This window comes from Macaca mulatta, chromosome 5 (assembly GCF_049350105.2).
Source record: "Macaca mulatta isolate MMU2019108-1 chromosome 5, T2T-MMU8v2.0, whole genome shotgun sequence".
Taxonomy (NCBI): Eukaryota; Metazoa; Chordata; class Mammalia; order Primates; family Cercopithecidae; genus Macaca; species Macaca mulatta.
The window spans coordinates 40,366,638-40,393,191 of NC_133410.1; the positions used below are offsets into that span (position 1 = coordinate 40,366,638).

Sequence of the window (26,554 nt, forward strand, 5' to 3'; positions counted from 1 at the left end):
TCCTTGTACTTCTTCCCCCAGTTTATATTTGTTTGCTTACGATCCATCTCTTCCCGTGAGAATGTAGGGTCCCCAAGGAAGGACTTTGTTAGGATCACTATTCATTGCTACTGCCTGGAACAGTGGCAAGCAGACAGCCGGCACTCACTAAATATTTATTGAATAAACGAATAATTCAGCTGGTTAGAGAGGGAAAAAAAAGAATAGCTGGTCCACTTTCTTAATGGTTGCGGCTCAATTTCCAGTGACCAAGGAGATGCTCAGTGGTTATCTTTTGCAGATTACATTGAAGGGATTCTGTTTCCATTAAAAGATGGGTTTATGGAATAACCTGCCATCCAACATGAGGATAGTCCACCCTGCATATCAAAACCAGCACACTGCACAGTAAACAATCAAAAATATGATCAAATGTAAATTCAGAGGCTGAGTGTGGTGGCTCATGCCTGTAATCCCAGCACTTTGGGAGGCCAAGGTGGGTGGATCACTTGAGATCAGGAGTTTGTGACCAGCCTGGTCAACATGGTGAAACCCCATCTCTACTGAAAATACAAAACTTAGCTGGGTGTGGTGGCGTGTGCCTGCAGTACCAGCTATTCAGGAGGCTGAGGCAGGAGAATTGCTTGAAGTCAGAAGGCAGAAGTTGCAGTGAGCTGAGATGGCGCCACTGCACTCCAGCCTGGGCGACAGCAAGACTCTGTCTCACAAAAAAAAAAAAAAAGTAAATTTAAACGATTGCTTAAACTAGCAGGGAAGAGCAGAGATATCTGTAAAGGACCAGAGAGTAAATAACTGAACACTGTGTGGACTAGAGTCTCTGTGACAATACTCAACTCTGCTGCTGTACCATGAAAGTTGCTTTTCATGGCCATCCAGAAAGCTGTGCTGCCTCAGCAGGAAGAAGCTGGCCCACGGAGCTTTGATATACAGTGTGGAATATCCTCATACATGGATGAGCCAGCTGTGTTCCAATAAAACTTTATTACAAACACTGAAATACAAATTTCATATAATTTTCAGGTGTCACAAAATTCTTCCTCTTCTTTTGACTTTTCTTCAAGCATTTATTTTATTTTATTTTATTTATTTTTTGAGACAGAGTCTCGCTCTGTCACCCAGGCTGGAGTGCAGCGGCGTGATCTCGGCTCACTGCAAGCTCCGCCTCCCGCGTTCACCCCATTCTCCTGCCTCAGCCTCCAGAGTAGCTGGGACTACAGGTGCCTGCCACCACGCCCGGCTAACTTTTTGTATTTTTAGTAGAGACAGTGTTTCACCGTGTTAGCCAGGATGGTCTCAATCTCCCAACCTCGTGATCCTCCTGCCTCAGCCTCCCAAAGTGGTGGGATTACAGGCGTGAGCCACCGTGCCCGGCCTCTTCAAGCATTTAAAAATGTAAAATCCATTCTAGGCTCATGGGCCATATACAAAAACACAGGTGGAAAGATGGATTTGGCCAAGCTGCAGTTTGCTGATCTCTGGTTTAAATCATTTCTCAAGCTGGCTATTTTTGTCTTGATAAAATACATTCTACCCCATGAATCTGTTGGATATTCTACAGCTAATTAAACATGGAATAAATCCATTTGTTATAATTGGCTGGAAAAATAGTTTATTTGGGTAAACAAACATCACTAGTTCACTCTTCTATCTTTCCACCCAGATTTTGGTCATCTTCTCACACAAGCTCTGTTAGCATCTCTTTCCTCACCTAAGTACCTTCAATCTGCCATCCTAGCGAAGAAATTCCATGGTACTCTTTCTTCCTTTTCAGAAATGGGAATTACAATGAAACTTTGGGATAGGGAGAAAAGGGTGGCTTCCCAGGCTTTGGGGCAAGGCAAATTCCAGGATAATGTTTTATGACTAAGGGTACAAAGTGTTGCCTACACTTTCCTTTCAAGTACTTTCAAACACACCCTGTTGTGTGGGCCCTGGAATGAGAACTATTTTGATTGCAGGTGCTGCTGGAATTCAGGGTCATCTGTCCCCACAAGCTATAAAATCTGCTGAAAAAGCCAGGTTGCATGATGGCATAGCCAAAAGCATGTTATTTCATAACTTAAAGCAGAAGATTTTAAATTTCACTCAATTATAATAGTCTCATTCTTGTTACATAATAGCAATATGTGAAGATATGGAATTTGAAGAAGCACGTTTCATGGTATTACTCAGAAGAGTTGGTCACACATAATGAAGAGGTGTGATTAACATCAAATACATCTATGTGGCCCTAGACACACAGTAGAGAATGAGAGTACTTCACTTTAGGTCTCCAAGTATTTTAAATATTCTGAGGTTGGGTGTCCCAGCAACCCAATCAAGAAGGAATTCAAGAAGACAGTTCTCAACATTTATGCCTCTCATTTTCTTCAAACCTAGGATACATGGAACAAAACCAAAATTTACTATAACCTAATTAATCACAGACGCCACTTGCCCTACCCATTTTGAAAACAGATCTATTGGAATGTGAAATGAAAATTTTTTAAGTTCTTTGGAAGACCTCTAAGTGCTCTGCTGCTTGAAAAATTTCCAAGTAAATCAAATTCAAATAAATAGGCCAGAGGAAGTCAATGGCTTTCCAACTCCTACTGTAAGTAACACACACCCTACACATTTACTGTGAAAACGAGGGATTAAATTAAGCTTCACTTAAATTCCAAGCTGCTGGAGACACTCTCTTGAGAAAGGAGCCTTGGCTTGAAACCCTGGCATCTCATGCACATGGTCCAATTCACACCAAAGACAGCCGTCCACAAAGCTGTCCTGCCTCAGCAAGAATCTCATCTAGTCAGCTGAGCTTGGGACTGTCCATATAAATGAAATCTGAGGCCTCCAATCACAGAAGGTTGTAAGATAAGCGCCTCAGCTTCATCTCACACCTTTAATTGGAGTTTCGGAAGGAAATAAAAATGCTGACAAAGTATGCAGCTTCCAACAAAAATGATCAGAAAGGCCAAGCACAGTGGTTCACGCCCGTAATCCCAGCACTGTGGGAGGCAGAGACCGGGGGAATGCTTGAATCCAGGAGTTCAAGACCATCCTGGGCAATATAGTGAGATCCTGTCTCTACAAAAAATAAAAATAAAAATAATTAGCTGGGCATGGTGGTGCATGCCTGTGGTCCCAGCTACTTGGGAGGCTGAAGCAGGAGGATCACTTGAGACCAGGAAGAAAAGGCTACAGTAAGCTGTGTTCACAATTCTGTACTCCAGTCTAGGTAACAGAGCAAGACCCTGTCAATAAATAAATAAATGAATAAACAAGAGAAGAAAATGATGAGAAAAGAATGACTAAGGAACAACTGACAACAGCAGTTGCCTGGAGAGCCTCTGAGCATTCAAACAGAAACATCCATCTTGGGACACCCAGGGCACTACTGAGTCTCCCTCTTCCTGACTTCCAGGGAGACTGTGATGCGGAAATAGCCTGGGCTTCCTGCTTGTAGTAGTTTGACAGGGCTGCCATAACAAAGTACCATGATTGGGTGGCTTAAACAATAGAAAGTTATTTTCTCACATTTCTGGAGGCTAGAAATCTGAAATCAAGATGTCAGTAGCACTGGTTTCTTCCGAGGCCTCTCTCCTTGGCTTGTAGACAGCCGTCTTCTCCCTATGTCTTCACAACATCCTCCCACTGAACACGTCTGTGCCTAATTTCTTCTTATAAGGCATCAGTCAGACTGCACTAGGACCCTCCTTAATAACTCGTAAATTTATCTTAACTACCTCTTTAAAGACTCTGTCGCCAAATACACTCACATTTCAACATATGAATTTTGGGGAGACACAATTCAGTCCATAACACTGTTGGAATCACTAACATGGCAAGGTTCTATTTCCGTTTATTCTTACCAGTGCCATGAGGCTAGACTCAGTAAACTCACAATTCAATTCTCACTAAAAATTAGCTACCTTTCTAATATAATGAAAGGATATTACATTCTACAATGTCCCAATGACACTCTGATTTTGGTTACAAAAAAAAAGCAACATATCTTTTTCATGTCTTTATGAAGTACTTTATAAAGACACACACCAAATCCAACCATTATGAAAAGTCTTTTGGGGAAACCCAAAGATTTCTAAGCACCAGTTGCCAGTCCACATTTTATAAGCATTTGCACTGTGACAATAATACAACACAAGGGAAAAAAAAATAAAAGCATTCACTAGATATTCCACATTCACAGAAGGCAACTGCAAAAGAAATTTCATTCTCACTTATTTCACATGTGCCTTTTCATGTAGCCGTTCACTTCTTTGCATGAAAGGTCACCTACTGCTGTGTTAATCTAGACTACCTGCTTCCAACATCAAACTGGGTTCAACAAATAATAACACTATCAGAGATTAAGATTTCTATTCAAACCAGGTATGTGCTACAGAATGGGAGAAAATATTCACAAACCATGCATCTGACAAAGATCTAATATCCAGAATCTATAAGAAACTTAAACAATTCAATAAGCAAAAAAACAAATAACTCCATTAAAAAGTGGGCAAAAGGCTGGGCACAATGGCTCATCCCTGTAAACCCAGCAGTTTGGGAGGCTGAGGCGGGTCCATTACCTGAAGTCAGGAGTTCGAGATCAGCCTGGCCAAAAGGCCAGGTGCGATGGCTCATGCCTGTAATCCCAACTGTTTGGGAGGCTGAGGTGGGTGGATTACCTGAGGTCAGGAGTTCGAGACCAGTCTGGCCAACTTGATGCATCCCCATCTCTACCAAAAATATAATAATTAGCTGGGTGTGGTCGTGGGCACCTGTAATCCCAGCTACTTGGGAGGCTGAAGCATGAGAACTGCTTGAACCCAGGAGGCAGAGATTGCAGTAAGCCAAGATTGCACCACTGTACTCCGGCCGGGGCAACAGAGTGAGACTCCATCTCAGAAAAGAAAAGAAAAAAAAAGTGAGCAAAAGACATGAGGAGACACTTCTCAAAACAAGACATATAAGTAGCCAACAAACATATGAAAAAATGTTCAACATCACTAATCATCAGAGAAATGCAATTCAAAACCACAATGATATACTGTCTTATACCAGCCAGAATGGTTATTATTAAAACGTCAAAAAACAATAGATGCTGGTGAGGCTTTGGAGCAAAGGAACACTTCTACGCTGGTGATGGGAATGTAAATTAGTTCAGCCACTGTGGAAAGCAGTTTGGAGACTTCTCAAAGAACTTAGGACTACCATTCAACCCAGCAATCCCATCATTGGGTATATATCCAAAGCAAGTATGTGACCAGGAATATTATCAGTAAATGGTAACATTTTAAAATTTCTAAAAAATCTAACTGATCACCAAAGCCCTGTAAAAGAATATCTAAAATAATATCATTTTAATCACTTTAATCTCATTTTAAGCCTTCTAATAACTTATGACTCCAGTTTTGTCCTCTAAATTCAACTATGTTATTCATTAATTTCACAAACATTGGCTGAGATTATACTCTGTACCAAGCAGTGTTCTAGGGGCTGGATATACAGCAGTGAACAAACCAAACTCGTGCGCTCATGGAAGTGACATTCTAGTAAGATACACACATCACTTCCCCTACTGTCCTACAAACGCATTTCCCCTTCCAACTTTCCTGGTTGGGGCACCTGTATCTCCAGCCTCCTGGCTTCCCAAATACAAAACTAACGAGCTATTATAATTTTTAATTTTCCTTCACATCCCTCCTGGGATCTCTGATTGGCATTTCCAGCCCCTTGCATCCTCTACCTGCCTTTCCTACTACAGACAACACTGTCACCGTTTATCTACCCCTAAGCCCCAGTGACGAGCCAGAAGACTCTAGTTCTTACTCCCTCCATTACACACTGTGTCTTTGAACAAATCCTGTTAATCCTAACCCAGAGTCCTTCCCCTGTCTCTCCTGGCCTCTCCATTCCCACCACCACAATCTTGGCCACTTTTCTTCTCACTTAACACCACAGCCTCTCTCTAGAAGATGAAACCCATAAAATAGGAAAAGCAATCTACTCACCTTTGAATCCTGAGCACCCAGCACTGTTCTTGACCCACAACAGGAGCTCAATAAATTTGGGAAGTCGAGACTCCTGTGCAGGGTATTCAAGTCCCCTCTCAACCGGCCCCACTTTCCATTTTCTTGCCTCGTCTTCAGTCACTCTCCACCACCAACACCCTCCTGACTACACAGATGGCACATTCCTGCCCCCACATCTCCTCTCACACTGCTCCCTCTCCCTGAAACGTCATCACCTCTCCCCTACCTGTATGCCTTGGGCAGTCCAAATCAACAGTCTAGACCTGGCTTAAAAGGGAAGAATTACTTGCTTTTTTACTTGTGTTTGCACAGAAGTTTGGACACATTATATTAGATCAATAGGCTTTGTTCTCCTGCTGTTGTGCCCCACTGAACCATGTGCTCTGGGGCAGGGTTTGTGTCTTTGCTTTGTTTGTTTTTAATTCTCAGTGTCTGACATGTGGTATATCTTAAGTGCCTCTTGAAAGCCACTTATTCATTCCTTCAACAAATATTTATCAAGTACCCAGTCCCCACCAGACACTATTCTAGGTGACAGGGATGTATCAGTGAACAAAAACAAAAATCCCTGCCTTTTGGAATTTTTATATATATATATATTTCTATAAATTCCTCTTGGCATTTATATTCCAGTGAGAAGAGAGAGAGAACTTAAAACATAAGTAAAGTATGTAGGTATGTTAGAAGGGGCTAAGATCTACAGGGAAAAAAATTAAAAGGTTAAAAGGGATTTGGGGAGGAGTGACAGGAAGGTTTGCAATTTTTAAAACATCGATCAGGTTAAGTTTCACCGAGACAGTAACATTTAAGCAAAGAATTAAATGAGAAAGGACATTATCCAGGAAGATATCTGGGGAAGAGAATACAAGAAGAACCAGCCAATGCAATGGCCCTGAGGCAGAAATTCACCTACTGTGTTCAAAAGTTAGGGAGACTGTGATGGTGCCGGCATTCTAACATCAATCCTGCTGTAGCTGTACGATGAAAAGAAAGGAGAGAACTGAGGATGAGGAGGAAAATTTCTAGAATTTCATAGTTATCTAGGAATGAGGAGAAGGGTCTAGGCTGCAGCTTGGTCATTATCAATGAAAAGAAAGGAATAAGGACATGTTTCCAAGGTCCATTCCACCAGAAAACCATGCTGACTCAACCTTCAGCGTAGATCCTTTGCTGCCCCTTACCCAAGCCCCCAGTCATCTGGCCTGGATTATTCCAGTGACCTCCTTGCTGCCTGCCCTAATTCTATCCTTGCCCTCTACACTCTATTCTCAACAGAGGAATCCTGTTAAAACTCAAGTCACACCACAGCACTTCTGCTATCAAAACTTGCAATGACTCTTCTCTGCCTCCACAGTAAAACATGAAGTCCTTATGATTTTACTAGAGGGCCCCAGAGGGTGACCCCTTCCTTTCCTCTCTAATTCCATCTCATATTCTCCCCATAGCTAACTGTCCTCTAGCTCTGTGAGGAACTCTTCAGAGCACAGACCCGCTGTGAGGCCTTCTACTGAGGCCAGTCTCCTTGAGTGCCTACGGATGCCCCAAGACCACACCTTCCCCACTTCTGCTCCCCATCCGCACACACCTGTAAGTCCCAGCTCCTCGGGAGGCTGAGACAGGGGAATCACTTGAACCCGGGAGGTGGAGGTTCGACTGCTCCACACCATAAGGGCCCAATTAGACTGTACGTCACCAAAGAACAAGCGCCATCCCTTATGCTTCTCAGGCCCCGATGTACTGACAGGGATCATCATAGCAAAACATGCAAGAGTACAATGTTTTGATTTTTTTAATGTGTTTCCAACACATTAAAAGTATGGGGCACTCACAAAGCTCTACATTTCTGCCTTCTCTTGATGTATCAGCAGATCATGAGACAATGGAGCCTCATTCCTGAACAGCAGAAGCGGGAAGCTGAGTAGTAGCTGTGCCCTTTTTCTCCACTCTATGCCCAAGTTCACTGGTTTACTCTCTGTTGGGTCCCTCTCTGTCTTGTCGGCATTTGAGTTTGCTATCCTTATATTAGGTATTGATTACCTTGAATTTTTAAATTATCAGATTCTTTTGGGAAGTGAGTATGTACTGAAGATAATATCAGTTTTTCCTCATTTATGATACCAACTGACAATGGTAGTGTTTTAGACTTTCTATATTATAAATAAATATAATCAATTACAGACAAACACATAACATGTACATACATATATATGTATTTTAGAAACTGTCCCCTTAATCTCCCTCATAGATTAAAATTTCTATACTATGGTTTACATACCTTGAAATATAGGGGTTATGATTTCTGGCATGACGAAGTTTAAGGTCAGATATCAGTACAGAAGTTATAAAGAGAAGAAGATACAGCAAAAAATTAGCATTACTGAGTTGGATGAGGTATTTAACAAACCATTTTAGGAAAATATGTTTCTAAAATTCTTATGAAATTAGAAAAATAACATTGTTTACTGATTTTTAAAAATAAAACTTCGGCCGGGCGCAGTGTATCACGTCTATAATCCCAGCACTTTGGGAGGCCAAGGAGGGTGCATCACCTGAGGTCAGGAGTTCAAGACCAGCCCGGGCAACATAGCGAAACCCTGTCTCTACCAAAAACACAAAAATTAGCCAGGCATAGTGGCACACACCTGTAGTCTCAGCTACTCGGGAGGCTGAGGCAGGAGAATCACTTGAACCCGGGAGGTGGAGGTTGCAGTGAGTCGAGATTGCACCACTGCACTCCAGCCTGGGCGACAGAGCAAGACTTGGTCTCAAAAATAAATAAATAAATAAATAAATAAATAAATAAAATAAAATAAAACTTCAAGTATTCCATATTGAAATATGGATAAAGGTCATCACAATGCCTTTCTTCTCCAGATTACCATCATATACATTCTAAAGAAAAATTTCCATCTTTGTATCTGTTATTACATTTCAGCATTCAAACTAAGACCAAAGGAGGTAAATCACACCACAGAAAAATGAACACAACAGTTTCCAGCAGAGCCTATCAAGAGTTGAAGAGTTAAGCAGCTATTGCTACCAGAAGAGTTTAGAGGAGTCATCTCCTTTGACCTGTGACCTTTGTCTAAAGGTTTTAATTAAGAGAAAAGCAAAATCTGGACACAGAAGTCAAAAGATATTTAAAAAGTCACACTGGTTTTATCTGTGCATCAGTCATTACTTCAAGTCCAAACAGGCAGGCCTTTCTTAGGAAATAGCTTTCCTGATTAGCAATCAGATTCTGGAGGCTTCCATGGCCACCTCCAGCCCTGCAGTCTGAAAAGCAAATACAATTCAGTCCAAAGCTCTCCTTTGAAAGCAAACAAACTAAGCATAAAGGTACACCTTCAAACACAATTCAGCAAGATTGAATTCATTGTCCTTCAAATTACATTTAGGAAATATCTTTTTCCTTTCTATTTTTCAACTCCATGTTTTAATTAATAAGCTTTCCTGAGAACATTTGCTATCTATATGCTTTACCGCTCTTCCCACAAAAACTGCTTACTTCCTCTGAACTCCCAGAGGACAAGAAAAACTGACAAATGAACATTAGAACAAAAATTGCAATATTTAAAAAAAAACATTTAGAAAGGTTTTATAAAATACATTAAAACTAAAGCAAAATGATACATAATCATACTGCTCAGCTATCCCCTGATTTTTTTTTAAAGGAAAGAAAAATAAATGAACACAGTTAGAAAATTCAAATAATACAGAAAAAGAAGAAAAAGAAAAGTTTTCCAGTTTATTAACAGTTGTACTGCACATCTTTTTTAGGGAAAAAATGCATATACCAGCATATATACCTTTTTAAAAAAATCAGACAAAAGGAAATGGTAATCACATGATTCCACAAGATATTTTTTTCATTTTTTATATATATGTATACGTACGTGTGTGTGTGTGTGTGTGTATATATATCTTATAAATCTTTCCAAAGGAGCACATATACAGAACTACTTCATTCTTTACAAACATGCTACAATATATCATGTAAAGATCTTGGCATAGTTTTAAGTGAACATATTTATGAAATTGCTGGTGATTTTAAGTTCTGAAATACATCACCAAATTGCTTTTGAATTGTGTCTATTTCAGAAGATAACTTAATCTCAAACAGAAGTCCCTTTCTTGCATGCGTTGAAGTATCACAACTGACCTGCTGTGCCTCAAACCGCATCTCAGAACTGCTAGACAATCAACCCCTAGCAGACCAAGTCAAGCTCTTCTAGACAACACAGACTTCGTTAATCAAACCAGAAATGTCTATACAAAGCTGGAGGTTGGCAATCACAGCTTTGGAAAGGGTTCTGTATAGCTTAACCTTTCCGTTTGTTAGTTTCTGTACTTTGTGTCTAAGAGGCAGACACAGCGACAGGAAAAGGCAGAAAGGGATTAACATCTACTAGGTATTTAACTAAGACTACTACCAGGTGAGAATACTAGGAAAGAAAGAGATTGACCAGAGTCTTAAACCGTCATAGAGGTAAACACGTTGGTCCCTCTCTCCCCACTGAAAAATTCTAGTTAGCTCCCAAACAAGGAATACAGAATAAGGGGGAGGGGAAGCCAGGAATGTCCAAGGCTTATCTTCTTCCTTCCTTCTCTAAGCAGCTGCTTAGGAGTATCTGATTCCCCCAGCCACCAAAATACCTCTCAGTAATTCACAGCAAGTTCATGGAGTAGATGGCTGGGCCACATACCTAGCTATAAAACCTAGGACGCACTTTCCTTTTTTCTTTTTTTTTAGATACAGGGTTGCTCTGTTACCCAGGTTGGAATACAGTGGCTCCATCACTGCTCACTATAACCTTGACCTCCTGGGCTCAAGTGGTCCTCCCACCTCAGCCTCTTGAGTAGCTAGGTTTATAGGCGTGTGCCACCATGCCTGGCTAATTTTTTTTTTAAGTTAATTTATTTTTTGTAGAGATAGGTTCTACTATGCTGTCCAGGCTGGTCTGGAACTCCTGCCTCAGCCCCTCAAAGGGCTGGGATTACAGGTGTGAGCCATGGTGTCCAGCCAGGACAAACTTTTTAGGGCCGGGCACGGTGGCTCATGCCTGTAATCCCAGCACTTTGGGAGGTCAAGGCAGAAGGATCACAAGGTCAGGAGATTGAGACCATCCTGGCTAACACGGTGAAATCCCATCTCTACTAAAAATACAAAAAAAATTAGCCAGGCATGGTGGGTGCCTGTAGTCCAACCCCTCCCCCACCCCCCCCAAAAAAGAAAGAGAGTGAGAGTGAGAGCGCAAGAAAGAAGAAAGAAAGAAAGAAAGAAAGAAAGAAAGAGAAAGAGAGGGAAAAAAGAAAGAAAGAAAGAAAGAAAGAAAGAAAGAAAGAAAGAAAGAAAGAAAGAAAGAAAGAAAGAGAAAGAAGAAAGAAAGAAAGAAAGAAAGAAAGAAAGAAAGAAAGAAAGAAAGAAAGAAAGAAAGAGAAAGAAAGAAACTAGAAAGAAAAAGAAAGAAAGAAAGAAAGAAAGAGAAAGAAAGAAAAAGAAAATATATAAAGAGAGATACAGATAGAGAGAGTTTGCTCTGGGTAAACCACTTCATAGGCAGTGCTTTGATTTATACAAGTGTATCATGGAGTTTCAGAACATCTGGATTCAAATTTAAATTAGTGGGTTTAAGACTTGAACAAAAATCATCTGATCTCTCCAATCCTGAGCTTCTCTAAAACTGGGTAACACTGTCTCTCTGAAAGAACTGTTGTGAAGATCAAATGAAGTCTGCCCCTGACTTGACCCACTCCCATAAGATAATGAGAAAGTGCTTAGTACTTGGCAAACTGCACAGGCAACCTCTCCCCAGAAGGGCTTGTATTATGGCTGTTACCCTCAATAATACTTCATTCCATTCCCTCCAGCAAACTACCACTGCTGCCTTCCTTACAGGATACTGATAACAAGTTCACTTGGAATTTAACTGATTTGCACTGAAGTAACATAAATTCAACATTCCTTATCACTCATATGTTAATGACTGCTCAAGACCAGTGGTCATTTTCAATCCTATTTTAGAATAACCAAGGATCTAAAGTCCTGGTTGGAACTCCAGACTTCTTATTTCTAAGAGAATTCATTCCTCAAGTCACTAATTACTGTCTTACTTTCCATAGGCCCTGTGACATTTTAACCAGACACCAGAAAAAAAGCTACAGCAGTAACAAACGCTCTATATCCTTGAGCCCTCAAAAAAAAAAAAAAAAAATCACCCTTATAAACCCAAGCACAGCATGGTTTTTATGATTCTAAAACCTGTCCTCAAAGGGCCTCAGACGCATAATGATTACATTCAAAACTATGTTCTTTCATCCTTAAAGACAGTACACTAGCAAACTGCACAGAAAGACTTTTTAATGCAAGCCAGACCAATGTTGATATTTCTCTTTTATAAATTATTACATGCTTTTTCATAGACACTATCCAAACCAGTAGACTATTTTTGTTTATGAATGAAGCCAAGGATCAATGATCAATGCTTATTTGAGTAGATAATAATCAATTTGGAAATTTCAGAAAATTTGAATAGTTATTGTGTCGTGCGTATAGATCTTATTTGGACAATATAATCAAATTAAATATTTTATGCGTTCACAGATCAGTATGCAACTGAGAAAGTACTGTTGGTTCTTGTATCAGTAATTACATTAAAATAAATGACTATGTCACTCACACATAGTATCTTTGAAAGCTTTTAAAGGAAACTTCACAGATTATTCAACATAGAAAAAGACAAGTAAAATATCAAAAGATATATTATTCCAAACTCTGTTAATGTATTTATCATAAACATCCTCATTATAGACGTATACAAAATTATGGCTGTACTAAAAGAAGCAAGTTCCAGGCACTCTTTTCTTTTCGAGACGGGATCTGGGTCTTGCTATGTTGCCCATGCTGGTCTCAAGCTCCTGAGCTCAAGCAATTCTCTTGCCTCAGTCTCCTGAAAAGCTAGGACTACAGATATGTGCCACCACACCCAGTCCCCTGACACTCTCTTCATTCTGGTGTTGACTCAGTGAATGTGACTAGGTTGATCTGATTTTGCTTCATCTGCAAGCAAATGATCATAAATAGGCCAGAGTCTTCACGAATGTAATTATACAACTCAAATTTCAGTGGTTCAATCATTTTGAATCCCAACTTCAGTTGGCAAAAAGGCTCTATTCAAAGTAAACAATGGTTAAGAGGTTGCCCTAATCCAGCCATTCGTTAATTCAGCTCCCAAAAGAAAACAAGAAGAAGACGACCATATCCTTCCAGAACATTATACTACACTCCTCACGGAGTCATTCTGTGAACAGGTCACAAAGATGTTTAAAGGGGCAACAGAAAGAAAGAAAAGATTTAAAGAAGTGACTGGGTTAAAAGTTTCATAACACCTATAACTCTAGGTCCAAGGACCTAGAGTTATAAATGAAAGCTTACTTATGGCTTTGACTTTAAGTGAACAATAAAAAAGATAATTCCATGTTGCTCTATGGATATGTTTTTAGGAGGTGATATTTGTTTGGGTGAGGGAGAAAGGACAAGATGAAGGAAGGTGAACAAGAAGGCACAATCCATGTTGCTTCCGGGTTCTTCCTCACCAACATTCCCGTGTGCGGGAAAATGCAGCCCGCCCCAGGAAGATGCAGATCAACCGAGCATGTGCCAGATAACGTCAATCCAAAGAGATCGAAACTTACCCGGCCACGCCTATGGAGACGTCCCTATCACGCCCTTATCCCGCCCACTGCCCTCCCCCTTCCAGTACCAATGCATAAAATTCTGCCACTGGCAGGAGCCAGCGTGACTTCTTCAGCCCCTGCATTCGTGGACCAGAGAACATCACCCAGGAGCGCCGGCGCGACTTCCCTGGCCCCCCACACCTGAGGACCAGAGAACCTCGCCCGAGAGTGTGTGCATATTTGCAATAAAAGACTGCCACTTTCTTACGTACTTTGACCTCATGTTTAATTACTTAGCTCTCCTAAATTAAGTTACATTAAATTAAATTAAAACAGTTGGGGCCAAAACCCGACCCAGGAGGAGACCCTTGGGTCTAACAAACCTCCTCCCCAGCGAACCGGCTCCCAACCCAACCAGCCACCAACACCGAACAAGTGTTCCAGCTTTCCACTGGTGCCGCTCTGAGAATTTCTTCTTTGGTGAGTACTCCCCTTTGTTAACCATCTCCGTCCGTTTCCGTGTCCTTGGCCTAGAGTCGTACGTAAGTCCAAGGACGTAGCTACCCCGTGGCGCAGTGAGGTCTTCAACCCGGAGACGTCCGTCTTGAAGTTCCTCAATTCTCCGTTAGTGGCTCCAGGAGCCCCCGGTCTCCAGCAGCGGCAAAGGACGCTTTACCACTGCGTGAGGTTGGTTTCCATTTCTGGTGGTTAAACAATGGGAACCTCACAATCGAAAATCCCTACGAACACCCCCTTAGGGTGTCTCCTCCAAAACTTGGAAGCCTTACATTTAGCTCAAGATTTAAAACGAAAGTGGCTAATTTTTACTCTCCACTGTGGCGTGGCCACAATATAAATTAGACAACCAGTCTCAACAGCCGCCTGAAGGCACCTTAGACCGTAACATTTTAATTAGATCTCTCTAATTTCTGCCAGAGGCTCAGAAAGTGGTCAGAAATTATCTATGTTCAAGGCTTTTAGGACTTGCGCTCTCGCCCAGACCTGTGCGCCTGGTGTTAAATGGCCCAGGTCTTGTTAGCCTAAACCCCTAAACCCGGCCCTTGGCCCCCACCTCAGCAACTGAGGAGGACTCCACCTCCATTTCAGATGGGGCCGATGGCAGGCGACCTCCCTTCTGACTTTCCAAACCCCCCCATGGACTTCCTACCACCCCTCCCGACGCTCCTCCTTCAGCCACTCCTCTCACCCCTCCCTATGGAGCTCCCATCGCCCCGCCCGACACTCCTCCCTCAGCCACTCCTTTTACCTCTCCCATTTCCGTCCACACTTGCTCCAAGACCGCGGTAGCGGCCCGCATTAGTCAGCCCTCTACCAGTCAGCCTGCCCCAACCCCCTCTACCAGTCAGCCTGTCTTAACCTACCCTACTGGTCAGTCTGTTCCAACCTCTCCTGATAGTTTGTTGGCTGCCCCCCCCCCCCCCCGAGAAGTTGCCGGAGCCGAAGGCGTGGTTGGAGTCCACGTCCCCTTTTCCCTGGCTGACCTTTCCAAAATTGAAGAACGACTTGGCGACTTCTCAGCCAACCCCACCTAATATTCCAAAGAGTTTCGATACCTAGGCCAGAGCATATAACCTTACCTGGCATGACTTACATGTCATTCTTACTTCCACTCTTAACCCAGAGGAAAGAGAGTGCATCCTCACAGCCGCCAGGCAACATGCAGATCAATGGCATTTAACCGATGCCACCGTCCTGTTAGGAGAGATGGCTGTCCCATCCATAGAACCACATTGAGATTACCAACCGCAGCAACCTGGCCGCCATAGGAAGGACATTATGATTCAATGTCTCTTAGCCGGTATGCAGGCAGCCTCTAACAAAGTGGTCAATTTTGATAAATTAAAGGAAATTATCCAACACCCAGATGAGAACCCGGCTTCCTTCCTAAATCACCTTACAGAGGCACTAGCCCAATTTACTCGGCTAGACCCCACCTCCCCAGCCGAAGCAGCTGTCCTAGCCTCCTATTTTATCTCCCAGTCAGCCTCAGATATTTGAAAAAAGCTAAAAAAGGTTGAAGATGGGCCTCAAACCCCCATACAGGATTTAGTAAAATTGGCCTTTAAAGTTTTTAACTCCAGAGAAGAATCAGTTGAGGCTGCAGAGCTAGACAAGGAGAAAAGAAGGGCTGTGCTTCAGGCGCAAGCTCTAGTGGCTGCCCTCCAACCAGCGTTGCCCACTCTGCCGGCAGGGAAGACACAGAGCAAGTCTCCCAAGGGCTCCTGCTATAAATGCGGAGACCCAGGACCAGTGTCCCCAGGCCAAGCCGGCCACTCCGTCTCGTCCATGCCTTAAGTGTGGCACAACTGGGCATTAGGCAAAACAGTGTCCAAATCCTCGCCTGCCTACCACGACGTGCCCAACCTGCCGACAGGAAGGACATTGGAAGTCTGATTGCCCTGCCAGCAGGGCAAGCATTGCGCCTCAATGTGGTGCCTCTCCTCAAAGGCCGGAAGTCTCCTTCCAGCTCCTATACCTGGATGATGACTGACGGTGCCCACACTCGGAGACCCCGGTCACCCTCACCGAGCCTAGGGTAACTCTACAGATAGCGGGTAAGCCAATTTCTTTTCTCATCAATACAGAGGGTACCTATTCTGTTTTGTCAACCTATGGAGGTCCTAGCCAGCCATCCACTATCTCAGTAGTTAGGGTAGACGGTAAACCGTCTAACCCTCGCCAGACCCCAATGTTAAATTACTGCCTGGACTATGCATGCTTTGCCCACTCTTTCCTCATCATGCCCTCTTGTCCCACCCCCCTCTTGGGACGAGACATCTTAACCTAACTCAAAACATCTATTCCCCTTCCCTTTCTCCAGGTGACCAGGTTCTACTCAAGGATCAACACCCTTCTCAAATTTTCCCACTTCCTCACCATTCTTCATCTTAACTTAACTGACTTTTCCCTCATAAACCCCATAGACACCCTCCTTCCCGACCCATCCCCCAACCAGTAGGTTTCCCAACTTTTTACTCTCATAGAAGACCTAGCTTGGCAAGGTGCCCTTTGTGATTTCCTAATTCCCATACTAATCCTCTGCCTTATGTTATGTCTTGCTCCCATTTTAATAAAATTTCTCTGAGCCAAGGTCCAAGAGATCACCCGAGTCACCTTCAACCAAATGCTCCTGCATCCCTACACCCAACTGCCAACCTCAGACCCTAACTACGCCCCCTAACAGCAGGAAGCAGACAGACAACGGCGCCCCAAGTTCTTATAATCAATAAGAGGTTGGATTGTTTGGGTGAGGGAGAAAGGACAAGATGGAGGAAGGTGAACAAGAAGGCACAATCCATGTTGCTTCCGGGTTCTTCCTCACCAACATTCCCGTGCGTGGGAAAATGCAGCCCGCCCCAGGAAGATGCAGATCAACCGAGCATGTGCCAGATAACGTCAATCCAAAGAGATCGAAAGTTACCCGGCCACGCCTATGGAGACGTCCCTATCACGCCCTTATCCCGCCCACTGCCCTCCCCCTTCCAGTACCAATGCATAAAATTCTGCCACTGGCAGGAGCCAGTGTGACTTCTTCAGCCCCCGCATTCGTGGACCAGAGAACATCATCCAAGAGCGCCGGCGTGACTTCCCTGGCCCCCCACACCTGAGGACCAGAGAACCTCGCCCGAGAGTGTGTGCATATTTGCAATAAAAGACTGCCACTTTCTTACGTACTTTGGCCTCATATTTAATTACTTAGCTCTCCTAAATTAAGTTACATTAAATTAAATTAAAACAATATTATCAGTCAAAGGACTTCCCAGGAAAGTAAAAGGGCCAGGTAAAACACATGTCAGTCGCCATTAAGCTGGTCCACCCAGGTTGAAATGAGAAGATTACGAAGAAAGCAGGAAGCAGATAAGCCATCCTGAGAACTGAGCCCTCCAGGAACCAGGACGCATGGCTTGACCTACTAATAGCACTGCAGAAAACAGGTTCCAAATCTACTAGTGTGACTGTAATCTCCAATCAAAGCCCAGCAGCAATAGTCAGCTCAGCTATGTGCCAGATAAGGGAAATGTCTCTGCATTTCACCAAGACTTACATTTAGATTTTTCACATTAAAAATAAGTCATGTCCCAAACAAAATTATGATTTTATTAGAAAACAAGAGAAAATGATCAACTAGATTCCAAATGTCACAATAAAACACTGACTTTTAAAAAATTTCCTTTTCAATGTTTATGCATTCATAACACAGTTATAACTAAATATATATAAATTTGCAATCTTCACATTCCTAATATAATTATTTTAATGTCTTCACAGTTAGCTATTAAGAATCATTCTAATACAAAGATAAAAACAGAATAGGTAAATATAAAAATACAGCTAGCATTTTATACTATGACAAATGTCCAATTTTCATAAAACATACAGAACTACACTATGTTACCAAAACATGCAAGACATTTTAATTCATAGGTTTTCTATTTAGTAAAATAGTTTTGTGATATGAGACCAATTCATGTCACCATTAATGAAAATACTTGAAATAATATGCCAGCCTTGTAAATCCTTCATTCAGTAGTTATTGGCAATGATTAAGACAGAGGTAATGAAAAACTTAATCTGTTTTTTTCAAATGCAGAACAGGCATAAAAATGATTACCACCTTTATGAAAAACTAAGCACTGCTTAAAGTCATATATATAGTAATCTGGAAAATGCACCTTGATTGATTCCACATTGTCATCTACCATATCAGATTTCCATAATTACCCTAAAGAGAAAACACCAAATACTAGTACTCTAACAGAGTGACTCATAAAGAACAGAGAGGAAAAGTAGCAAAGATACAACAGTGTTTTTTAATGGAGACATTGCATCTTAAGTCCAATTCTTGAATTAACTTTTTTCATAAAAAAACTGCATTGCAAAAACCTAAATACAGTGTGGTACTAGCATAAGGACAGATAGTAAACCAAAGGCACAGAATTGAGAGTACAGTCAATTGATTTTCTACAAAAAAAGTGAAGTCACTGGTTAGTCTTTTCTGCAAATGGTGCTAAGACCTATATGCAAAAAATAAAAATAAAAAATCAACAAAATAAAATAAACATAGACCCAAACCTCACACCACATATAAAAACTGACCCCAAATGAATTAAAGACCAAAATGTAAAGGGTAAAGCAACAAAAGTTTTAGAAAGAGCCTGGGTGTGCTGAGGCGGGTGGATCATGAGGTCAGGAGATCAAGACTGTCATGGCTAACACGGTAAAACCCCATCTCTACCAAAAATACAAAAAATTAGGCAGGTGGGTGGTGGGCACCTGTAGTCTCAGCTACTTAGGAGGCTGAGGCAGGAGTATTGTTTGAACCCGGCAGGTGGCAGTTGCAGCAAGCCGAGATGATGCCACTGCACTCCAGTCTGGTGACAGAGTGAAACTGCATCTCACAAAAAAAAATAAAATTAAAAAAAAACAAGTTTTAGAAAGAAACACAGAAACTTTTCATGAGCTTTGAATAGCCAAAGAGTTTTTAGAAACATCAAAATCATAAGCTTTGAAAGAAAAAACTAATAAACTGAATTTTGTTACAATTAAAAACTTCTGAGCACCAAATAACACCATTAAGAAAATAAGTTTATACACACACACAGTTTCCCATATTGATGCAATTTATCAATAATTAAAATTTACAGTATTTCATTGTTGGCATTGTTGGGGGGGAAGACACCATTAAACAAGCCAGAGACTAGAAGAAAATATGTGCAAATCATATATCCAATAAAGGGTTTAAATCAGACTATATACAAAGAGAGACAACCCAATATAAAAATGGGCAAAGGATTTGAATAGTCATTTCTCCAAAGAAGATACAGGAGTGACTAAGAAGCTCAATGACTGAATGCCTAAGTCAACTGTAAGAAGATAAATTTCATAATTATCATCTTTTATCCTTATCAAAAAGCTACGTAACAGAATGATTTCACTAGGAACTCCAAAGCACGTAACTTTGTATTTCTCACATCACAGTCAAGTTTTCAAATCACTGGAAAAATAAATAATAATATCAAGATTGGACAAGAAATAAAACTATATCTGAAGATGACATAAGCTGGTATATAGAAAATACAAGGAAAGTCATACACATAAAAAAATATCAGTACTGGGCCAGGTGCGGTGGCTCAAGCCTGTAATCCCAGCACTTTGGGAGGCCGAGACGGGCGGATCACGAGGTCAGGAGATCAAGACCATCCTGGCTAACACGGTGAAACCCCGTCTCTACTAAGAAAAAAACAAAAAAAACTAGCCGGGCGAGGTGGCAGGCGCCTGTAGTCCCGGCTACTCGGGAGGCTGAGACAGGAGAATGGCATAAACCCGGGAGGCGGAGCTTGCAGTGAGCTGAGATCCGGCCACTGCACTACAGCCTGGGCTATAGAGTGAGACTCCGTCTCAAAAAAAAAAAAAAAAAAACTATCAGTACTGATAAACAGGTTCAACATGGTTGCAGGAAACAAGATCATTATACAGAAACCAACTGCATTTCTATACACTAGCTACAGATACTTTGAAAATAATTACTTTCTTAATTTATAAAGGCATCAAAAAGAAAAAAATACTTAGGAATAAATTTAACATGAAGTATTAGATTGTACCCTGAAAGCAATACAACGCTGCTGAAATATATTAAAGAAGACTGAAAGAAATGGAAACACGTCCCATGTTCATGTATCAGAGCTGTTAATATTGATCTAGCAAGTCAACATAAGAGCTCTTAATATTGATCTAGAAAGTCAACATAATCCCTATCAAAAGGCTGGCTCAACATTCAAAAATCAGTATCATCCATCCTATGAATAAGTTGAAGAAGAAAATTATGACCATATCAATAGTTGCAGAAAAAGCACCTGACAAAATCCAATACTCTTTCATAATAAAAACTCTCAGCAACTAGAAATAGAGCGAAAATTTGTCAACTTGATAAAGAACATTTTAAAAAACTTAAAATTAACATCATATTTAATGGTGAGAAACTCAAATGAGTTAAAAACTTATCCATATATCCATATAAAAACCTGCAAATGAATGTTTCCAGCAGTATTATTCATAACTGCCAAAACTTGGAAGCAACCAAGATGTCCTTCAACAGGTAAATGGATAAACTGTGGAACAATGATATAATGGAATATTATTCAGTGCTTTAAAAGAAATGAACTATCAATTCATGAAAAGACATGGAGGAAACTTAAATGCACACTGGTAAGTGACAAAGCCAATCTGAAAAGTCTAGCTATTGTATAATTCTAACAAAATGACACTGTGGAAAAAGTAAAACTATGGGGCAAAAGATGAGTAGTGGCCAGGGGTTCAGGAAGAAGAAATGAACAGGTAGAACATGCAATTATTTTAGGGCAGTGAAACTGTTTTGTATGATACTGTAATGGAAATACAAGTTATGTATTTATGAAAGCTCATAGAACATACAACACAAAGAGTGAACCTAATATAAACTATAGATTTTAGTAATGATATCAATATTGGCTCATCAATTATAATAAATATACCACACGAATGCAAGATATTAATGATAAAGGAAACTGGCAGTGGGAATCATATGGAAACTGTCTGTACTTGCTGCATAAATTTCCCCCAAAAAACAGTATAATTACAAAATATAATATTAATGAAGACTCTATCATTAAAAAGAGGAAATAAGTCTTTAAATTCATTTAATTCTCCTTAGAACAGAAAGCTGACTGAGGTTCTGGTGAGAACAGCAGCTGTTACCTTGTCGGGTTAAAATTAACTCCAGACAGCTTTCTAATAACCTCTCATTTGGCTAGGCCTTAAACAATTGTATTCAGAGTAAATAAACAAGATTCTACTACTACCAATCTCTGAAATTATCTTCCTTATCTGCAATTTACTTCAACTATCGGCTCTGGAAAACCTTTCCTTCTTTTAGACTAAAACTGCAAGTAATTGAATTATATTTTTTTTAATGTTTTTAATGTTTTTTAATGTTCCTAAGACTTAATCCTCTTCTACCTTGTTAAATGATAGCCCTCTCTGCTAGTCTACTACCCAAAAGAATTCCTAATTCCATCTCTGTTCCCACAAAACTTTGTTCTTACCTCTAGAGATACATTGTCACACTGCATGTCAGTCATGTGAATACTTACTTGGCCTATCGCCTACACCAGGGGTCCCTGGTACCAGTCTGTGGCCTGTTAGGAACCAGGCTGCACAGTAGGAGGTGAGCAGTGGGCTAAAGAGCACAGCTTCATTTGCATTTACAGCTGCTCCCCATCACTCACATTACCTCCTGGGCTCCGCCCCCTGACAGATCAGTAGCAGCATTAGATTCTCATAGGAATGCGAACCCTACTGTGAATGGCACATGCCAGGGATCTAGGTTGCACGCTTCCTATGAGAATCTAATGCCTCATGATCTGCCACTGTCTCACATCATCCCCAGATGGGACCATCTAGTTGCAGAAAAACAAGCTCAGGGCTCCCACTGATTCTACATTATAGTGAGCTGCAAAAATTATTTCATTATAGACCACAATGTAGTAATAATAATAGAAATAAAACGCACAATAAATGTAACATGCTTCAATCATCCTGAAACCATCCCAGCCACCACACCTGCCATTTGGAAAAACTGTCTTCCACAAAACTAGTCCCTCATGCCAAACAGGTTGGGGACTGCTGCCCTAGACCATGAGCCCCTAAAGATAGGGACTATATCACAGTCATTTTATACTAAGACCTCACTCCTAGAAGGCACCACCAATCTTAGGATGTAAGAGACAGACACCTAACTCAGACGAACTAGCCAACCTGCCAGGAAAGTGAACAGGAGATGCTGGGTTTAAGCACTGCTGAATTGCAGGTCAAAAAAAAAATATATATATATATACACACACATATATATATGTCTGTGTATTTGTGTGTGTGTCCCTTCTCTCCCCTTCCTCTCAATCGCTTTTCCTCCATCTCCCTGCTTTTATTTCTCCTGTGTTGTCTTAATTTTCAGTAAGGTTTTCCCTAAGTCATAGCCAAAACTGCCACTAGCAGCTCCAGCTTAACAAACACACAGAAGGCAAAACTTCTTCAATAGTTGCAACGAGAATACTATGGCCCCTCCAAAGACAGTTGTGACCCTTTAGTCCGTTTTCATGCTGTACCTGAGACTGGGCAATTTACAAAAGAAAGAGGTTTAATGGACTTACAGTTCCACATGGCTGGGGAAGCCTCACAATCATAGTGGAAGGCAAGGAGGAGCTAGTCATGTCTTGCATGGATGGCCGCAGGCAAAAAAAGAGAGAGCTTGTGTGGGGAAACTCCCGTTTTTAAAACCATCAGATCTCATGAGACTCATTCTCTATCACAAGAACAGCACAGGAAAAGCCTGCTCCCATAATTCAATCACCTCCCACCAGGCTCCTCCCATGACATGTGGGAACTGTGGGAGTTACAATTCAAGATGAGATTTGGGTGGGGACACAGCCAAACCATATCACTGGCCATGCTTATGTTACATGCCCATAACTGAGCCAGCAGGGTCACCTCCTCTAACTACATAGGGTGAAAATGAGACAATGGCAATTGTCCAGGGAAAATCTGGATGATTTATTAAAAGATGGAGGAAAAGGATGCTGGGTAGACAAAGTCAACAGACATTCACTACTTCACAGATTCTGAAAGACTGTGACTCACTCCTTTCTAGGGAGTATTTATCAGCTGCCTATGTAGGAAGCTGACTTACCCACCGAATGTCCAACAGAAATGGTCTGCAATGTCTGTCCCTGTACAATACATGTTTTCAAAATGATTGATTTTCACTTTTCTACCTCATATGGGGTTATCCATGCTGTTTCATTCTCCTGGCCCACAGTGAGAGCATTTTGCATTTATTTAAACACCTATGTTTTTCAGGACATTTCTCTTCCCCTGTCATATATAAGTATCTTAATGCCAAATGCACACACTGCAGAAGATGAATGTGTTGGTGGCTTTTGTTTGGGGAAAGATTAGAGTACATAAAATCTGGCCAAGCAGACCGGAGGCTCACAGCCAGAATTATCCCAGCAGAAATGGCAGGTCTCCATGCCCCACCCTTCAAAGTTCAAAAACACAAATGAATGCAAGTCTTTGAAACTACAAATGCAACTCCATGAGGCTGGACGCCACTTTTTCCCCAAAATAAAGCTAAGACCATTGAGGTTGGCATAGGTGGCTTCTGGTTGTGGCTTCTTCCAATATTTGTGCCAAGGTCCTCCTCTCTTCTGAGAGGAAAGGAAGATAAGAAAGAGGATGGGACAAAGGAGAAGGAAAGGAAGACAACATGACACTATACACAAAAGGCCATCAGCATATATCTGCCATTTACACATGCTGGAACTCTCATAAATAACTGAAAATAATCATTTGGGGTGGTCTCCAAAATGCGCATGGAAGGAACAAAACAACTTTTTCCTATCGGGCCCAATCCACTTTATCCAGCCTCTCTTACTTATACCAACCTGATTTTGCTTAAATTATTGTCAGCCTCAGCTTTTCACAGGAGCTTTCTTTTATGGATTTTCCATCCAGCAAATGTTTCTGTTCCACGGCTGGGCAGATCCGACCACAGCATGCTTGGCTACAAACCGCAGCAGCTCACCCACAGCAACTCCAAACCTGGGGAGGCAAAGGCCAGAAGCCATTATAAGGACTCAAAGTCACCAACTTTCTCTCTCTCAGGGCACGTATTTGGCAGGATAACCTCAAAAACGTTCCCAATATTCAAACTCATTATAAACAGAGACAACAGCTTACAAGGTATCCTAAAGACAAGTGTGGGCTATTCTGAGAGGAGGACTGAAATATTTAATCATTTATTGAAAAGGTTTGGCCTAGTGATCATGCTCTGTTTGTGGGAAACTGAAAAGCCAGATGTTTTAATTAACCATGGAAAACACAAGCTACAACTAAAATTTCATGAACACACTGATCTGCCCCGTGGAAAACCACAGGAATGTTCTGGCAGGGCTCAGTCTAAATTCTTGGGACACAGAGGGCTGGAATCATTCCCCTTAGGAACTCAAACAGAAAATTAAATTGCTCAATATGCTTTAAAAAGTAAAGCGAAACCCAGATTTAATCTCAAATATAAAACATTACAGGACTTCAAAGGGCACCACAAAAAGACACAGAAGTGGGGGCTACAAAAAAATTCTAATGTGATTCAGGATTTAGAATATATTTACATTGCAATGTGAATGGTGTAACAGAAAATTTTATAGGTTACATAATCCAAAGGGGAAAGGAATAATCTTTCATTTCCTAATAGAGGAAATTATATATGAAACCAATATTCAACAAGTAAATCCAAATATTATCAAACGTATAATATAACTGGGCAAAAGGAATCCCTTAACTATCCTGCTGCCAAACACGTGGCCTAGCTCACAGGCGCTACCATGCTTTAGCTAGAGGAATCAGGGCTTCCAGAAAAACAGTGTTGATATAACGTATGCTCACTGATGGCACAGCTAGCAATTCTGGCACAGAAAACTCAATGAGGGAATCTTATGAAAGCAATTAGTGAACAATAAGAGCTAATAGATTAAGAAGTCTTCATTTGTTAATTATAGTAACAGTTATGACAACATCTGTATATGCCAAATATTGAAAGCCTATTCAAGAGGGGACAGGACAAATGTTATTTTCAGATACTGGGCCCACAGTTCTATTTCTGTAAATCAAAACAGTCCTTGTCACAAGTGTGCCAAGCATAATATTACATTAATCTCTACCTTCAATTGAAACCTCAGTCCCAAAAATCATCTCAAAAGGAACACAGCAGGAAAAAAGCAAGATATCAAGTTATATATGTATGGTATGGTCCCAATTTTGTTCTACAAACTGAGTACATACAATCTAAAGACACCTAAGGGTGAACAACAGCACTTTTGGGTTATGGACTGGGAAGCTATTTGTATTTTCTTTCTGGTATTTTCCAAATTTTCTACAATTAACATGTATTGCCTGTAGAATTAAGAACATTTTTAAATAAGGGGTTTAAGACTGCAGGAATACAAATCAGAAATGGGGTATCTATGCTATATTAGTCTGATCTTTGGTCTGCCTCTTATCTGAATAGAGTTAACAAATGAAGAAGTATTTATCTGATCACAGAAGTTCTTAATTTACACATTCAAAACTCAAGTATCCAGTAACACTTCCAGGGATGAACAACACTTTCCTAGAAATAAAAAATTCTTTTCTACTCTGCAAACTTGTCACAGACAGAGAACCATAGTTGTTTCCCTCCCTTACCTATCGCATCCAAACTTCTCTATCACTGGCCATGCCATAAAACTGTCACTTAGTTAAAAGAACAGGCTGGGCACGGTGGCTCACAGCCTGTCATCCCAGCACTCCGGGAGGCTGAGGCCAGAGGATCACTTGAGCCCAGGCGTTCAAGACCAGCCTGGGCAACAAAGAGAGGCCTTGTCTCTACAAAAATTTTAAAAATCAGCCGGACATGTTGGCACATGCCTATAGGCCCAGCTATTTAGGAAGCTGAGGTGGGAAGGTCACTACAGCCCGGGAAGTCAGGGCTGCAGTGAGCCATGATCACGTTACAATACGTCAGTCTGGGAGACAGAGTGAGACCTTATCTCAAATACATAAATTAAATAAATAAGTTAGTAAAAGAATGTCTCCTGGTGTTACCTACTCACAGGAGCAGGGCCTTTAATGACCCCGGCACACTTATTTCTGATGCTCTTAGCATCCTGAAAAACACAAGACACAATGGCAGAATCTTTACACTAGGGGCCTTGGCAACCCATTGCTCCAAGAAGCCCATGCCCAGAGAGGTAAAATGTCTTTCCCTC

The 26,554-nt window shown here is 41.2% G+C and overlaps 1 protein-coding gene across 24 annotated transcripts in view; it reads right to left on the reverse strand.

Annotated features, from left to right (window-relative positions):
- The window catches only part of APBB2 (amyloid beta precursor protein binding family B member 2), a 408,181-nt gene that overhangs the window by 312,748 nt on the left and 68,879 nt on the right, over positions 1-26,554 (reverse strand). For all 24 annotated transcript variants that reach the window (XM_078003304.1, XM_078003321.1, XM_078003307.1 and 21 more), the window contains exon 2: positions 24,194-24,350. The gene's annotated coding sequence lies outside the window, so the exon portion shown is untranslated. The remainder of the gene's footprint in view (positions 1-24,193; positions 24,351-26,554) is intronic.